Raw genomic sequence first — 19,455 nt, 5'->3', positions numbered from 1 at the left:
GTAAATATTTCAGTTGAAAGACATTTTTGTACAGACACATACTGATGAGTACAATAGAGTTCCAAGATCAATTTAACAGACTCTTAAATGACCACATTAGTTACCAAAGTGCACTGTGTTCAATTTCTTCAATAGCTTTATTAAATATTTTTCTTGTTGAATAGTTACCGTCAGAAGACTATAAGAAGCTAGACTGTTTTAATCATTTTTCTCAACGGCCCCTTTGTGAATGTAGTCGGTTTTAGATTGTAATGAGAACCTTGGTATAATCATTTCTGTCACAAATCCTGCTCTTAATTTTTTATTTGGTTGTTCCTCTTTCAGTTTTGTGCTGGTGTTTACTTCTCTGTGTGCAGAAACAGGTTGGTCCTAGTATCTTTATGACAGGTTCCGCAGCACACACACACGGCTGGCGGCAATTTAGCCAATCTCCCCTCCCCTTCTGATAAGTTGGCAGGTGGACCAGGGGATGAACGCCAGCAACGATGCCTTTGCTTTACTGGTATGACCTCGAAGTATTGACTTCTTTTCTGGAGTTTACAGTACTTTTGTCCGATTACCTGGCAATTCTTTATTGCTATTCCCTTTTGTTTTTTTTTTGTTCTTGACTTTTCCTGTTGCAGTTTAGGTATATGGTTTTCTAGACACAGCTTCTGAATGCAAATAAAATCCGCAGACGGAACATGTTTGAAACAATGTCAACGTAATGTCAAGCGGGTTGATACCACCGAAAATCAGACTGCGGGTGATGGATGACACTTCGACATGTTATGGTGTAAACAAACTGTGAATGAACTGTGCCTAAAGTGGGTCCAAGGCATGCAAAGACTGTGACATTTCACCTGAACCAAGCCCACAAGTCACTGCATTCCAAGTGCTAGGCCTCCTGGACGAGTAGCTAAAGTGTAATGTGCACCACCCACCGCCTCGCCTCCCTCCACCAAGCTATCATTCACAAATAAATGAACACGCTCGATTCATAGCACCGTCTGTTCTACTCGTACACAAACTTAAAAGGAGACCCTGGGTGAGAAACTGAGTCAGATCGACCTCAGGGATGAACCTTTCCTTTTTCAAAACTGTGCTTTTTGTGTCGATTTCATTTTTAATTTTTGTGGATAATAGTCTATCCCAGCTACTTCGGGAAAGAGACGTGAGATAATGATCATAGTTGTCTGTCTGTAGCTGGAATATGATTCATATTGCATATTAGTTAATGCATGATATTAGATTTTTCTACAACATAAAGTTATCCATTTTCTCTCTTTAAACACACAGACACATGCAAACAGACACACACACACACACCAATGAACACATACATGTACGCTCTTACACACACGCACCCACACACCCACACACACACAGAAACACACAAACCAACAGAACAATCTGGTGGGGAGCATCATTGAAATAGTCTCCTTTCAAGTCTCAAATAAAGATGGCTCTGAGATTAACTGAGGAGTGTTCTTTGCAGGAATTGAGAGCTTTACAACACGATTGTCCCAAATCTTCAGAGTTAATAGCATCTCAGCAGCAACATCCCTCTGGAGGTGTCTTTAAGACACAGACAATGGCGGAGATATAACCTTGCAGTAACTCATTCCGACACTGGGCCCACCCATCTCAGATTGCTGCCATTGTGGCACATGAGCCATTTTAATGAGGTCTGTCGTTATTTGCTGGCAATTGTGTTTGTGTCATCCTTTGTGATCAAGAATGTGTACATGAACTTTACTTTGATGATTTCTGTTCGTCACAACAATTCAGTTTTAAGATGCTTGATAACGAAAGTACAAGTTGCTCTTTATTTTAGATAGAAAATAGACACCTTTATATATATATATTTTTTATCTCTCTATTCCTAACTGTCTGTGGAAGGCAAGTCTGTTGTCACTCGAAGAGATGAAATTGTCACCTCAGACTTGTACGAACATGCTCTTTATCACACTTTGCTGTGTAGGGTGACTCTGATCCATCCCTCTCTCCTTCTCGTTCCGGCTTATACAAGGTCAGAGGCAGAGGGGGCCCGGACCCCTTTCCCTTAGGCAGCTCAGTCGCCCTTGCTTGAATGATAAGGATAGATTCCCCAGCAAGAACCAAGGGCAAGATGCCGAAAGATGCCTTAAACCAATCAACATAGCTTGTACTGCAGTGTCAATAGATTAAAACAAAGAGAAATTGAAATAAATAATTTGTATAAATCAAATTTATTGATTTGTTCAAATCAATAAATTGACCTATTGTATTTACAAAATGATTTGTATTGTTAGTATAAAGTCAACCTCAACTTATCGTAACATAATATCTGGCAGATATTTGTCCTGTCAAACATCCAGTTGAGATGTTGCTTTCATATTCAGGGTGATGATGATAAATCTACCCTGGAATTACCTCACCTTTTTCAGGTTTCTGTTTTGCAAAAAAAACCCCTGTGAGGATCCACTTCCGCCTCAACTGAAACGAACATGCACGCCCTGAATAACAACACCCAATGTGAATTTTGGCGCCTCAATGTGTTGGAGCGTAGATGATGTCTGCATGGAAGTCACTACATGAAGAAGCACTTTTCTCTGTAACCCGAATAATAAAACAACTAAATTAAATAAGACCTCTCTCTCTCTCACAGTCAGGTTCAGTCAGTCTTTAATACATTTTACAACTGTTGCAAGTTGTATTATTATGTGAAAATATTTTTTAAGATAAGCCTCACATGCCATTGAAAGCTTCTTTAGGGTTGCAGATTTCTTTCCTACTTTAGTTATTTTTTAACAATAAACGTTGTTTGTACTAGACCATGGAAGCAGTGTAGCATCAGGGCTTAAGGAACCCTCCATGCACCGCCTCACCTGCATTTTTCCATCTTCACCAGCACTTGCAGCTTCACTAAAGCCATTTCTCAACACTCTAAGATCCTGTCATACATTCTTTATGATGGTCTGATAACCAGGCAGAGGATTGCTCTGAAATTTAGCTTGCAGGGACAGACTGAGGAAAAAAAATGCACGGCTGTCAATGTATCACGCGCGACAGGGACAGATTTGATGATTGAAGCTTGACTGAGACGAGTTTAAGGGGCTGCATGAGAAACCTGTTAGTGTCTATGGTGATCCTGAAATATAGGCAATCTCCCTCCAACTTCACTATTCAAAATGAGACAGTCGCAGTAAGACGTCAAGACATCTTGTCGAAACATCAAAGCATAGGTTGATGGACATAATATTATTAAGACAATATGTGTCTTGAAAAGGTGCTTTAAGTGGGTGATCAGAGGTCATCAAGTATTACAATGATCTATTTTCAAATTAAGATATGAACCCAGCTCAGAATTAATGTGCAAGTAACATGAATGGGAAAAATAAAATAAAGGGTACTAATGTTTACAGCATATGAAGTATAGAAAAATCTTTTTAGCAGGTAAACTGATTGTATTAATAATTTGGACAAGTATTTCTGCAAGTTTTTCCTTTATTTATTTTTACTCTGTATGTATTTAAAAAAAAAAAATTAACCCAATATAAATCCATCTGTGTTCTCAAAATAATCAAGAATTCATCTTATGTATCAAAATTGTTCTACTATAATCATAAAAATGACAGTAAAATATTATATTTCATGCAATTTTACCAGTGTAGCCAAACATTCTAATGAGCATCCTACTCAACATCAACGGGAGCTCATTGAACTACATAGTCGAAGTCAAATAAACTAACTTTCTAAAGCCAAAATCTCTAAATACAAAATTTAAATTAGACAGTTGTTTGCATTTGTCGTCCTCATCTTCGTCCAAAAAAAGAGACACTTAAAAAAAATCCAAAAACCTTCATGGTGCTCGCCTGTTGTGATACCTCAACAAAAAGAATTGTTCAGACGTCTATCTTTTTGGATGGAATAAAATGAACTCGCATTTTTGCCTATAACTCTAAAAGTTTTGGGTGAACTATCCATTTAAATACATTTTTGTGCTCACCACTGAAGACTACGTTGAAGCTTCAATGATGATGAATTTTCTGCACGGTAATGATGGCGATGACACAGTGACATTGTTGTTTCATGAGGAGTTGTGTCGGATCTTCGGTATTTCACAAAATGTACATCTAAGATAAACTATTCATGCTCTTACTGACTGGCGCTTGTCTGTTCTCCAATATCATGCTGTGCTATTCATACATTACGCATCTCGTAATCCAGCGATACAGCGGGACATCAGCAACATTTAAAGACACACACACATACACACACACACATACAAAAAATCCACAAAGCGGTGAAAACGAACCAGGATATAACAAGGGAACACTGTAGTTAAATTGTCTTAATTTAGTTCGCAACGTGGGGTTATTAATAAGATTGACCATATGAATATACTTATCCATTAAAAAAGATCATTCTTATACATAATTTTCAATTATTTCCATAATAGTGAAAATTAAATAAGGAAGAAAAATTTGAAAACACTCTGCTGGGAGCGATGACTCACTTTGTTTTGATGGCTTCATTTATTAAAGGACGAAGAGCAAGGCTGGAGATAATAACAAATAAAATAGCAACTGACAGCTCTTTTTGAGACCATTCTCTATTAAAAACACAACAGCCTGCTGCCTCCATGGCATTTATTTGCAGCCGTGACGGCATCAGGGAATCCGACCCTTGAGCTCTCTTCTTCAGCTTGACAAGGATGACATTGTGTCAATCAAGAAAGACTGCACAGATTCTCCCGTCGACTGAAATCGTTCCATTGGACAGCACGGCAGCTACTCAGTGTCTCGGAGATCAGGTTTAACGAAATTGATGGCTGGTTCAGATCCTGGCGATTCAAGAAATGTGATCAGAAGGTTCTCTTGTTAAAGAGTCATTACATAATTTAACTGTAACACTTTTTGATTAAGTAGATGATTTATATTCACAGAGAATTTCTGTTTAACAATAGGCAAACTAAAGTCTATTAAACTTCTTGTGAAGTCCACTATACTTTACTGATTCACGTCATTTGTGTTCTACCACAGGACAACTACATGAATACACTATTAATAAAAAATGTATTTAGAATTTACCTGCAATGGTCACACTTCAATAACGGACGAAATACATCTAAAACGCTTGGTGTTGGTTTGCAAATTCATTGACAAAAAAAAAATCTATATTTGTCCAGAAATGCGACAAAAAACAATATAACACATGTATTAATTGTTATAGCTTAACCCTAACCTGTAATGGATGTTTTTTCCACTTTATTTCTGCTTTCTGTGTGAATTTCTCTGTAAGATGAATAAAGTATCTATCTATTATCTATCTTATATTATTTTTTTAAGGTTTAAAAGATGCAAATTTCATTATGCAAATGCTTTCCCAACAATGACTACAATTGTTTCTGAAGTCCTCTAGTGTCTGCAATGTTGTGGAACCTCTGTTGTGTGATTGCCAGTTACCACATTTCTCATCGAAACAAGATAAAGGCTTTTGTAGATTCATTGTTTTTGTTTAAAACCTCCTGGCAAGTTGAAGAGGTCTGTCAGTGCTTCCCATGAAAACACGGATGTGAAGCAATTTGATGGTCATGTGAAACTCACTCCGAGCGGTTGGTCCAGGCAAAAGTATGTTGTTAAAATAACTGCTAGAGAGTTCTACTACATTAAAAATTCAACTGATCATTACAGCAAAACACAAGAACCGCACCACATCTAGTATTGAGTGTTAAAAGTGTGTTACTGAATAAATAAACTATGCAGCCTAATTACTTGCTATGTATACATTTACTTTGTTTGTTCAAATGTGGATCCATTATTACAAAGCCCATTCTGCTCGGTCTGTCAATCCAGGATAAGCTTCGTCGCCAACAGATGAAAAGCTGCGTTTGATGGATTGTTTTTCTGAAAACATGAAACGCGACGCTAACTTTTTTGTGGACTGCATGCCGAATGTATCTATTTTTCAATATGGCTGATAACCCTGCAGTTGTTTTTCCGTGTGAAAGAGAGTGCATTATTGAATCATGAAGTTGTTATAAATAAACAGATTAAATTTTAAATGTTTGTCAAAGTTTTTCCGAAGGAGCTGTCAGTGTAACCCAGTTTGGTTGTATAATGAGAAGTGATGCACAAGAGCAGCACCTCTCGTGCATCACTTCTCATTATACAACATTGCTGAGATCCGAGGGAAGAGGGGCTATACACTCGCCTTAATCCCAAAATCTATTTTGGGATCATTACTGGCTTGCCTGACAATGAACTCTTAACATTCGTATGCATGTGAAAATGAACTGCTTCGTTAACCTGCGATGGATTTACGGTCGATTTAAATGAAACATGTAGTTCTTGTCAGCATCTGGAGCTGTCTGATCCATTAAAATAATCCTCACTAACAATGAGTCAAAGGCATGATTATACCCATATATTATGGAGACGCTGATGTATCTACTCAATTTCAGCGTAAGAATTTCCCCACCATTTTCTGAAACAAACGCAATAGAACTAAAAAAAAAGAGCAGTACAGCTGGCTGACACAGCACTCGTCAGCAAATACAACACACAATCCAGCAAAACAATGTGTGAGAACATACGTTGACCCAGTTCGACTGCTAAACAAACCCAATGATTCTCTTAGTTTGACTCTTAGTTGGGATTTTTGAAGTCATTCATTAATTTTACTGCCGTGTGTCCTTTATGGAGGTCATGAGGGACTGGAGCCTATCTCAGATTCTTTGGGCAAGAGGCGGGGGACACCCTGGACAGGACACCAGTCTGTTGCAGGGAACACAAAAACACAACCGTTCAAACACACACTTTTATCTACGAACAATTTCCCCAAGATCCCAATCAACCTCTGTATGTTTGTGGACTGTGGGAGGAAACCGGAGTCCCCGAAGTAAACACACGCACCACAGGGAGAAAATACAAACTCCAAACAAAAAGGTCACAAGTTTCCTCCCGACCTGGAAGCGAACCGGCAACCTTCTTGCTCTGAGGTGACAAAAGTAGCATTAAATATTCAAGACATTGAACTGAATGTAAATATTCTTTTTTTCAATGAAATTGGAAAAAATATTGTTTTTGAAGTTCAGGAATAGTGTTGTAGCGCTCGACGATCTAGGTCTTGAAGTTTTTCTGTGTCGTGCCAAGGTTGAAAATCTCTTATTAAAATAAAATTAGCTTGATTAAATGCTTTTAGAATTTTGTTAGGTTTGTAACTTGTCATTTGTATTATATTTTTTAAAAGAAAATGCCAGTTGTCAGAAAAGAGATCCTTTTCTGAGACGAAGAACACCGATTAAGCTGAAATAAGTATCTGGTCAGTACATCATGTTGTGAAAAGGACTGTTTTGTAGAGTGGTGTGCTCAAAAAGAGAGTATAATTATGATGAAAATATTGTTTTATATTTAGTTTCAAAGACACCAATGCAGGTTGAAGAAAAAAAAATGGGGAAGGGAAGTGAGTGATACAGACCAGCAGTCGGTGACATTGATCCCGTGAGCCCCAAGACAGCAGTGATTGACAATAAAGATTTGGACAGAAGAGAGACGCAGACAATAGTTCGTCTCATTCCAACACGCTTGTACGACTGTATGTAGATCAAACTCAAAAGAATATCCAAATTAAATCCCTAAGATACACTTGTCTGTCCGCCTTATCTTAACTCCCAGGAGCTCGACAAAATGTATTGAAAATGAACATGTAGACTATTGACCTCTCAGGGGATTTTAATGACTGAGCAGGTGATTTTTTTCAAGGTCCAACTCATAGAATGTTCTTTCGGTTCTCGAGGTTAAAACAACAACCAATGATTTTGTTAAGCATTTGTTCAGTAGGTCCGGTCAATAGAAACAAAGGTCGACCTCTTCATCTGTGAGCTCCAGAACTTGCTGAACCTCAGGGATGTCACTGTCCATTTAAGTCAACACAAAACTTTCAACCTGAATGGACGACAATTGTGCTCAAACTTGTACCTCAACTAACTTAAATGTCATGAAAACTTTTATATTTTGATCACAAGGTCAGTAAGAAATTCAATTTTGTGCTTTAAATAGTATAATTATGGATAGAAATCACTGTAGAAACGACAGCTCAGAGATTTTCCTTTGAAAGTTTTGTCGAGAGTCGCTGTGGCGACTGATTCTTTTCAGTTATAAGACCATGAAAGTTGCAGGTTTTTTCAGAAAGTGTCGAGGCTTTTGGCTTAAAGGAAAAAGTTCTGGTGCACTGTGTGTAGATGGGCTTAGTCTTTTGGATTAAATGTTTTCCATCTTCCAATGAGGTAAAGATCTGAGTATCCAGACATTTTTTAATAAACATCTCACCACATCCTCTCTATTCTGTGTCTAAGATACGTTTAAAAAGGTGCATACTTTGTACAAAATATGCAAAATTATGTACGTTATGTGTATTTATTGTTGCTAAAACCATCTTTTTTCTGAGATTGTGGACATCCCGCGTGTCATTTGTTAACACGCTCTGCTCTTGGTCATGAATTCTGCTTCCGATGCATTCTTCCCACTTTATCGAATCGGAGACTTTATAGCAGCTCATACTGCTAAACAGCAGTTATCAAGTTTGTAAGGCAGTACTAGCAAGCTTTTTTAATTGCCAGTCACAGTCATGTAGAACACTAGGTGAATGAATCTATACACTCCACCATGGACATGATCTCCCCCTTTTAGTGAAGTGTTGATGAGGCCTCATGAGGCAGCTGATGTGTATCATGATACCGTTTAAAGACCACTAGATGGCACCCTCAGTGAAAATGATGCCAGGTTTTATCGAATTAGTGGATCAGAGCCAAATATTATGCAGTAGAGATTGACATCTAGTGGCCTTTTAAAATTAACACACAGTATCATTATACAACTGATGCAGTACCACGAGGCATCATTAGCTCATCACTTTACCCTTTCATCCCCACTCCCTTCTATGTCCCCCTTTACAGTTAAGTTACACCTGGCTGGAACCGATCGACAAAAAGCACCCTTGCAGCTGCTATACTAGCTTCCTGGTCCCAGCCTGCAGTGTCACATTGCTATTGTTCCCAGTTCTCTTGTATATCCTGTTGCTTATTCTGGTAGTATTGTTTATTGATTTGATTCCTTTAGTTTGTTTGCTGCTGTGTGTTGTCTTTTGGTTTATTCTAGATCGTATTTAACTAAGTTACCTCCCTGTTCTGTGATGTCCTCGGTGTCAAGAATTTAAAGACCAGGTGACCCACAAGCGGATGGTAAAAAAGTGACACAAACAAGGTAGAATTAAATGCAAATATAATTTAATAAATACAAGCCCAAAACCAAAAACGTCCACTAGAGGAGATACATTTCAAGGACTCCACTTTCTCAGTCTATAATGAAATAATTGTCTATAGGAAAAACAAAAATGTGCCGAGGAGGGGGAAACAGGAAGTGAGAGCCCCTAGAACACAAAAATGCACCAATTTAAACTAAAGAAAAACACACTATATCACAGGGAACGAAAAGCGCTGACAGAAAAGAAGTCAGGAATCAGGATACAGTCTCTTAACAATGAATCAACAAAGCATGCAGGACTCAGGAGATTACTACGGTGAAGAGAAGCGACGTACTGATGCCACAACATGTCCAAATTCCCTCTTTAAGTTTCAGAGCTGGATTGGCCAATTGTCGGCAGCTGTGGTGTCACCGGGGACTGCCCCTCGCCGACTGTCAACAAAGAAAGCACAGGGCAGGAGAAGGGAACAGGAAGTATCAAAAAACAAAAGTCTTAGGAATGGGACCATGACACTTGGTACTCTTATGTTCTTTTTCTTTTGTACCTGTTTATTAAAAAGTGTACTTAATCACATGGTGTTAATTCTCCTCATTTACAGTTAACATTGTTTCCTGTATAACATAATTGTTGTTTCACAGTGGACTTAGGCTCAGAATTGTCAAAGAAAACAATCAGATTTGTGCTTAAAACATGGTATTGGAACTGTAGCAACCACAGAAGGATCAATTGGATCAGTCACAACATGAAAACGTGGGGAAATTCTGAGACCAGGCTATGACCAGAAGTCTCTGCACAGCAACAAGGTTTCATACAGAGAAAGAAAAAAACATATATGTTGTTGGCATTGCAATTTGGATAAAGAAGCAGACAGAAAGACGGTCTTAATAAGGGCTTTTAGAGATCTTGAAAAATCCAAGGACAGAGTTTCTATACAAATTGTGGACCTACAGACGTATCAAAGATGTATGTGAGGATTGTGAAGGACATTGATTTGTTGGTAAGGTCTGCTGTAAGAGTGTCAGCGGGATAAGCAGTGAGAGAAAGATTATGTTTGAGACAAGCTCTTCTCAGCACTTTTCGATTGATATTGACAAAACTTTCAGAAGAAGGTAGGGAGGAGTTCCTAAGTATCATGATGTTTGTGGATGATATTCTAATTTGTAGTGAGTAAAGATGTGGTTAGGGGAAAGCTTGTAGGGTGGGTACTTGAGCTGGATATAAGAGGTTGGCCAACCAGCAAAAGAAAGTGTGTGTGTGTGTGTGTGTGTGTGTGTGTGTGTGTGTGTGTGTGTGTGTGTGTGTGTGTGTGTGTGTGTGTGTGTGTAAATAAGAGAGGGAAGGAAATGAAATGAATAAAAGTTTGAGTGTTTGCAACTAGTCCTTCAGATAGATGGACAGGAGGGAACGTGTGGGCACAACTTTTTGGAGTGAGTAACAGTTTTCATCCTGTCAGAAAATACATTAGCAACACGAAGACAAGCAGCAAATGAAATGGTGAAACAGTTGAAGATGCTCAGGTTTTTCTTGGCTCAGGTAAGACAAACAGAAAAACAAACTAATCAGGTTTGTGGATGTGTCATAAAAATACAGGAGAAAAAAGGGAAGAGACTTACTTGTTTTGGCAACCCCAGACAGAAGTTGTTGAAAGACAAAGAAGCATTAACAATAAGGATTAAGTGTCTGTGCCAATTGAGTGGGTTGGCCGTCCTGTTTGTTTTTTATGAAACACACATTACATTTGAGTTTGGGTTAATTTGAAAAGATGTATTTTTAGCCGCCTATTCTAGGCATTGTTATGTTTGACGTCAATGGTGAAGTTTACAGGCTCCATCTCACTGACTTCCATGGTAAAAATAAGTAACGATACATCAACGTATGTGAGAATCTGGGTTGATTTTTACTTTGTTTCAGTTGAGGATGATGACAAAATGTGAAGGTGATGAGATGAGGATATTTTCAGCTGAGGTGAAATGAACCCTATTATTATTATTATTATTCGTTATAACTTTCCGGGCGCAGTTTTAGTGTATCTGGCAATCAAATGAGGTCTGAATCGGCGGATCTGTTGTGTGGAGTCCCTCAAGGTTCTGCTCTGGGTACTTTATTGTTTTTACTGTACTTGATTCCCAAAATCATTGAGAGATGTTATAATGTTTCTTATCACATTTTTGCTCATGACATCCAGCTCTACTGCTCTTTTGATCCAACAGAGTCCCAGAGGCTGAACACCTTCATCAATTGTTTGCTAGAAATCAAACAATGTCTGAGTGAAAACACTTTGCAGGTAAATGTGGACAAAACTGAAACTTTGGTCATTGCTCCTGATGACAAGGTTCCAGGGTTGAGTCAGTACTTGGGTGACTTAGGTCAGTCTGTCAAACTGAGCCTGAGAAACCTGGGTGTTGTATTTGATAAAGACATGTCTCTAGTTCAACACTGCAGAAAACTGACCATAAACTGTTTCCTTCAACTGAGAAAAATCTCTAAACTTAGGAAAATGTTGTCACAGCATGATCTAGAGCTTGTAATCCATGCGTTTGTATCTTCTCGCCTGGACTATTGCAACAGTTTGTTTTCAAGTCTTAACAAGAAGGAGCTGTCTCGCTTGCAGTTCATTCAGAACTCTGCAGCGAGAATTCTGACCAGCTCTAGTAGAAGAACTCACATTTCTCCGATCCTTAAAACTCTTCACTGCCTTTCATTTTCTTTCAGCCTGATCCAGCCTTACACCCCCGCTCAGGCTCTGAGGTCTGTGGATCAGAAAGTACTGATGGTTCCTCGCACACGGTTCAGGACCAGAGGAGAGAAATCCTTCCAGGCTGTTGCTCCTAAGCTTTAACGATCTTCCTCTCTCCTTGCACCTTGATTTTTTCTGGAACTCCTGTTTTTTTCTCAGTTTTATCTTGACCTTTTAAGTATATATTTTAGTATTGTTTTGATTGTTTAAGTGCTTTGTGACCCTGCTATATAAATACAAATTACTTACTTACTTACTATTAAGATAAGGCAAACATTAGAAAATACTTAAAGGGCAACACACATGAAACCAACACTTTTCTCACTCACTCACAAGTTTCAAATGTTGAAGTCTTCATGTTTTAAAGTTATTGCTTCATAAAGTTCCCCCCCATCTGAAATCACTGCAAATAAGAGGTTACAAATCAACACATTAGGTACCCATTAACCCACACTTGGGTAATAACGGAAAATGTTGATATGTTTTAATAGAACAAGTTTAGTGTTTTTTAAATGCTGTGCAAGTATTGTATTTTCTACAGCTCAACCTACTTGTTCTGATCCATTTATATGATTGACATGAAGGAGACTTTTATATAAATATATGTTGGTAACAAATATAAATATCTAAGGGTAAGATATTTGTCCAATCAGAGTTTAATTAGCATACAACTCATCCTTCATGTCATTGGAAATGATTGAATACAACAGCAAATAAACAGGTATAAATAAACATCTCCTCCACCAAAAAACAACCACCAAACATACTTAGTGATGTATAAATACTTTCTCTGTTTACTTCTGCAGTGGCGTTGGTGTTCAATAAGGTGTTATCGCTTCCCACTTTTATGAGTTTGAAGGAGCTTTATTAACAAATAAGACATTATTTTGGCATAATGTGAACCGGTCAATACTTCTTAATGGTGATTACATTAAAAGACATCAGGGCTTGAAGTGTGAAGTCACGGGAGTCAGCTGAACACCATGTATTCTTTATTTTTAGAACATCTAAACATGACATTTCTGGACATTAAGGTCTGTCGCCAAACACCTATGAAGGATGTTGTCCAGTTGACTTGGTTTTGAGAAGCATATAGTCCAGGAAGTCCACTTGATAATTAATTTCATATGAATTATAACTAAAGATTGAGGATAATCGGAAATTATAGAAATACACACCACTGGGGGAAATATTTCACATAATAAGTAGGTTCCACATCGTCATTTGTGGTAACCTTCTGACACTGGTTTGCTGGCAAAACTAGTATTTGAGCTAATTCATTTTGATCTTACAACTTTACAAAAGTGAAATGTTGAAATACACAGGCCACAGAAAGCAACAAATACAGAGTCACTTGCATGTGTTTGATTGAAAACAAAGTCCCAATGACAGGCCACACTAAGAAAAGCCATGGGTTCAGATAGAAAAGTGTTTCACGCTTAGGCATTACATTGTTTTGTAACACACAGGATTTTCAGGATCATTAATTTCTCCTCATTATCACAACAGTCCTTGAAGAAAGATATAATATAGTATTGCTATCTATCCCTCTAATAAGGCGTTTAGATGAAAGCTAATGAGCCAGCAACAACTTTCATTTGTAACTTTCCCAAGATCATCCGAACTCTGATCTTTATTTACTCTTTTTGAGTCCCAAAAGAGATTTAATCCTGTAAGGGCCTCCGGGCTCATTTCAGCCTCGCAATGAAGGGAGGACAAGCCAGCTGATGACCTGACATATAGGAGCGAGGATCGTAAAAGACTGACTATATTTATGGAGAGGAAAGAAGTCGGCCTGTCTGGTCTGCATGGCCTTTAAGTATGAGGTGGCCTATCTGAATGTTGTGCAATTAAACTGCTTCCCTTTTCTTTTGAACACCCAGATCTGTTTTTCAGGAATAACAATCAATTAATACTTTCCAGAGAAGTGGAGTAATTTCCAAAGTGGCTCCAGTGTTCATTCTGAAAGTTGTTGGTAAACTAATTAGTGATTCCAAACAATGATCTCTGTTCACTACATTTTTTCAGGGGTCCATTATTCAATTAGCTCTGTTGAGAGCACAACTAATTCAGCTTCTTGGCATCACAAGATAATAGGATGGTAAGATTGTAACCCACTTATGAGGCTGCAGATCAAACAATGATTATACATACAGAAATGCTCAAGATGCTGTAATGATACCTCTATTACAGAGGTATCATTACAGTTACAATATGACTATTTACGAAAGGCCAAATTAAATAATAGGATTGTTTTGACCACACATGAATCTAATAAAGCGATGACAAATTGACTTGTGGTTTCAATACAATGTATTTTCAAAGAAATGCATTATAGAGCAGATGATCCATTGGACTCTGAACATAAGAATACTGTTTCATGAAGCATCAGTGTTGGAACTCCCAGAATAATACTTAATGGCATAAGGGACTGCATTATCAACAGCTTAGTATTAAGGAACATCCATCTCAGCCTGATTAATGTTAAAAAATGTATGAGAAGATGACATTGAAATAGATTTATTTATCCTTAACTCAACCTGTGCTCCTGCTTTGAGCTTGTTTATCGATTGATGGTTGTTATTTGTCATTACCGGCAGCTAGCAGACTTAAGCACACTAACGTGACTGAAACATGTTTTCTTCCTTTAAAGATTCTGACTGAGCACACAGAAGTAAACCTGCAATGTGACCATTTTTTTGATTATTTAATTTATTTTAATGAACTTTGTGGTTCTGTTAAGCACTCTCATAATATATATTTCATGTCTGTATGAGTGTTTCTACTTTTTTATTTTATTTTCTTCTGTCTCTTTGGGTGTGGAGAGAGAATTGTAGTGAGCTGATAATGAAAACCAACTTCATCAACAAAGCACTTTTGAAAACTTTTTTATGTTTCTTACTGTAGCAATTTTACAATAATCGCTACCATGACAGTGGTATATTTGTGTGGAACATCCGTAAACCTAAGATCAATCAGTGAATCCAATAATGATGACAATTTAAATATGGCTGTGTTGGCTGGTTAACAATCTGTAGTTAAGTCAGATTTAGCTTTAAAACCCTTTGACGCAGAATTTAACCATGAATTATGATGATTTCATTGTAATTTTGCTCATAAAGCTGCTCATTAAAGAGGAAGACGCAGCACTGATTACTGAAGGCGTTACAAAAGAATCAACTGCATTAAGTCTTTGAAAAGCTTCCACATCAAGAACTAGGAATTCAAATAGCTTATTTATAAAAAAAAAAGAACATTTTCATTCATTACCAGTAGATGGCAAAAAATCCTCCCCTACGATACAATTCCATCCTGAGATATTACATTACAGTATATACATTTGGAAAATTAGACTCTGCACTTTTATTTAAAAAAAAGTTGTCGAAAGTTTACTGTAATTGTGTCGAATGGAGTTTTTTGTTGTTAAAAATGATATTGCTTCCATGATGTTATTATTGAGTTATGCGAAAACTGATCTCCTCCACATACATTTTCAGTAAATTGCCAAGTAAATACTCTGAATTTAAATAATTGCCCAATACATTTTGACTTAATAATTAATAATTAATAAATAATTAAAATGATAAAATTCCAAATCATTTTAATATCTTCCAACTTGCTTCATACAAAAGAATGTGTATATGCTAAATGAACTAGAACACATAGCAAACAACATAAAACATTTGCAATGGATGAATTATTCAAAGTCCAGAGAAACCTGAATGAAAAAAAATCAATAGTTTTTCAAAAACATATTTTTTATAGTATGTTTTGAATACTAGCAATTAGTATATTAACAGTATATATACCTAAATATTAACAAAAATGTAACAGTTTAATCGTGTGCAAAGTATTTGTAATGATGATCTTGTTTTTGTTGGTGGAAATTCCTACATTCAGGTGGACAGTCCCGACATTAGTTGACATTGTCCTGACCAGGCTTGTACATTCAATGGAGCAATTAGAACACCCAGCTACATCCAATGTTCAGGTATTTTTTGCTGATAAGGAAGCTGAGCTGCTTGTTTACCCGGATAATGCATGAATCAGCTGAGGTACCTGCAACACGTTAGTTAAGAGTTGATGAGGCCTCATGAAACTGCATCAGTTGTTTAATGATACAGTGTTTTCATTTTAAAAGACCACTAGATGTCACTCTCTACCTTAGAATCTTAGTAATCTACTAATTCAATGAAACCTGGCATCATTTTCACTGAGGGTGCCATCTAGTGGTCTTTAAACTGTATCATGATACAGCATCAGCTGCTTCATGAAGCCTCATTGACCCATCACTAGATCAAGTTAACACTAATTAATTAACTTCTAAATCGTTTTTCACCTATTAATCATTCAAACACAACAGAAATAACTGCATGGACCGTAAAATATAGTTTCATGTTAAATATTTCTACATAGTTTGTAACATTGTGTCAGGGACGAGTAACCGTCAAACTTGTCATTTAAATTCAAGGAAATTAATGAATGTATTGACACTATAACTGGATCCTGCTGCTGCTCAACACAGTGACTCAGGATAGAATTTTTTTTCATCGTGAATGTGCACAGCAGGAGAGGAAATTGATTGTCAATTGTGCTTTGGCTGCTTGTTTGCAAGTTTGGAATGGAAGATTAGCTCTATTGATTGAAACCAAGCCTGCATGCTGCCTTAGTGAATCATAGAATAAAACAATCTAGCTATATATAGAACATTACACTTAAACAAATATTCCCAAACTGACAATAGACACTGAATCTGTTGTAGTCAAAATAACATTCTGTGTCATATGTTGAATAACAAATGTTTACTTTGAAGAGATACAAATGTTTAAAGCTGTGTGGAAATGTCATAAAATAACACAAATTATTAAATACAATGTTGAGTGTAATTGATATCCAGCAGAAAAAAATCCACAAAGACCTCTGGGCTGACATCCTCATATCCTGGATTGATTTATAAGCCACTAATAATGGCAGCAGTGTTGATTTGAAGCTATCTAAACAGAAATGGTAACTAATGTATTTCCCTACATTAGCACCACACCTTTCCAGTTTATGAAAAACATTGAATGACAATTGAGAACTTGGTAAGTAGAATTAAGTATAAAAAAGCAAAAACCTTTTAATAGTAATAGTTCCGAACATAAAGATCCAGCCACAGAGATAATGACCATAAGGTGACTACATAGAAGTGTTACATGTTACAAGAAATACCTATGTAGTTTAAGTTTTGAAATTTTACAGGAAAAAAAAGCCAAAGCCATATCTCATATGAGGTTTAGCCAGTTGAAGCTTATGCCTGGTTTCAACCATAATAGAAGGTGCCATGAAGCGTAACCGAAGTAAATACGCTGTTTTTGTTGTTGTTGTTGTTGTTGTTGTTGTTGTTAACCGCTTTCTGAACGTAGTGATTCAAATTGAATCTAATACATTCATCAAAGTAAAGCTGTTTGTCTAAAATGTTGTTCACATTTAAAGCTGAAAAATGTTCTACTCTCATGTCAACTAAGGGTTGGGATATTGTTGAATTAAAATGTTGAATTAATCTCTGAACTAGTTCACAGAGAAAGTGAACTTTCCCAACACTAGCATCAGCTGCCTCAGAGGCCCCATAACTCAATCAGAAATTTCTCTTTTTTGAGTAACAGTGTTTCCTGTATGTGTAGCATGTTTGGCTTTTAGTGTACGCTACAGATTCTTTTAAAATGTAGACTTGTTTATTCTTTTCTCTCATCAAGGTGTCATTTTCTGATGGACATTACAGACGAATTGAATGGAGGTATTTGGCACGAATTACGAAAAAAATGTGAGCATGGTTCAATACCGTCAAGTGCACATACATTTTTCCCGTAACTCCAAAAATTGCCAGATTATTCTGGAAATAATCCCAACCTTTGGTAGACATGAGAGTAGAAAATTAGTGAAATTTGAATTTTGGGTGAACTATTAGTTTTAAGAAAAGCAAAGTGCGCTGTGGGACGGTGCTTCAGTAACAAGCAAAGGGGCTGATTTGTGAGTTGTGTTAAACATGACTAGGCAGTGTCGACATCACACTGCAAAGTACAATTGAATTGTATTAATTGCTTCTGACTTTTAACAGCATGTGTTTGCAAAGTGCAACTAATGTGAATAAGTGTTTCTAACGTTGAACCTCGATGTTTGACCAATGACAGCAGAGAAGGTTTGGTTATGGTAAACAAAATTTAATCTCCAGAAAAATGTTTTCAGTGGGCGGGGTTTAACAACATTTTCTTATGTAAATATTTCAGTTAAAAGTTAGTTTTGTACAAACAGACACATACTGATGATACAATAGAGGTCCAAGATCTATTTAAGACACACTTAAATCAACACAGTAGTTTAACTTTAATACACTTCTTTTGGAAAACGTCATTATTAATCAAATTACATCTTGCAGAACACAAGATGATTGTGTTAATCCAACTGCTTACAAACACAGAAAATCTGTGACCAAATGTCTATTAGTTCTCAGCTGCTCTTCCCAGAGGAGCGTAATGTGGCTCTTCGACCAATTTGTCTGGTTTGGACGAGATCCAGCGGGAGTTCTGCCACAGGGACTCTCAAACACATCCTGAGGACTCGGTCAATATGTGGTTCTGAGCCTTGTCTCTACTCGTGTGAGTACCTGAAAACCTGCTGGCATGAACTCAGACATTGGAATATTTTTGCCTTCTTGTAATTTTCTCACTATTATATCTGCATTTTTAATATTTAGTTCACTGTGTTGATCAATGCAAAACTTCATCATTGTGATGTCAGATCACACAAGGGATGCAGAGGTGTAGTTTGACATCTCACAAAGTTTGTTTGTGAACATCGTGTGTGTGTGCGTGTTCTGGGGGCCGCTCGACTCGAATAGTGGGGGAAGACGAGAAGGGAGATGCAAATGTAAGGAGCTGCGGTGGTGGTGGTGCCAAAGTGATCTGAGGGGTGCCATGGAGGCGCCTTTCATGGGGGAAGAGTTCTGTGATGTTGAAGAGTCTCTGTCTGCAAATCCTGACAAGCTGGAAAAAAAACCCCTCGGATGAGTGCTGAGTGTGTTTGTGTGTGTCTGTGGTTGTACGTATGCAAGTGTATGTGTGTGAGCGCGCTCGACTATGGCGATGTTCCTTCACTATCAGAGCTTGTTTGTGTATGGGTTTTGCTCAGTGTTGGTGTACGCCATCTCTTTGTACACGTCGACTTTGATTTGAATATAGTCATGGCAGGTTCCGCCTGCAGCACAGCGACAGGTTCAAAGGCAGATCGACCCAATTAGTGCCTCAACGTGGTCTTCTTATTTCAAACTAATGAGTCAATGATACAAACCTAGAGTTGAAACAACAGGAGCAGGTTTCTACTTTCTCGCTGACATACATATGGAATGACGTCTTTGGAACTTGTGTTCACTAATGACGTAGAGCCACGGGAGAGGGTGCAAAAATAACCTTTAGGTAATGTATCTTCTGATCCGAGGAATACAAACTCTAAAC

The sequence above is a fragment of the Callionymus lyra genome, chromosome 4 (genome assembly GCF_982586985.1).
Source record: "Callionymus lyra chromosome 4, fCalLyr1.hap1.1, whole genome shotgun sequence".
Lineage (NCBI taxonomy): Eukaryota > Metazoa > Chordata > Actinopteri > Syngnathiformes > Callionymidae > Callionymus > Callionymus lyra.
This window is presented reverse-complemented; position numbering follows the sequence as displayed.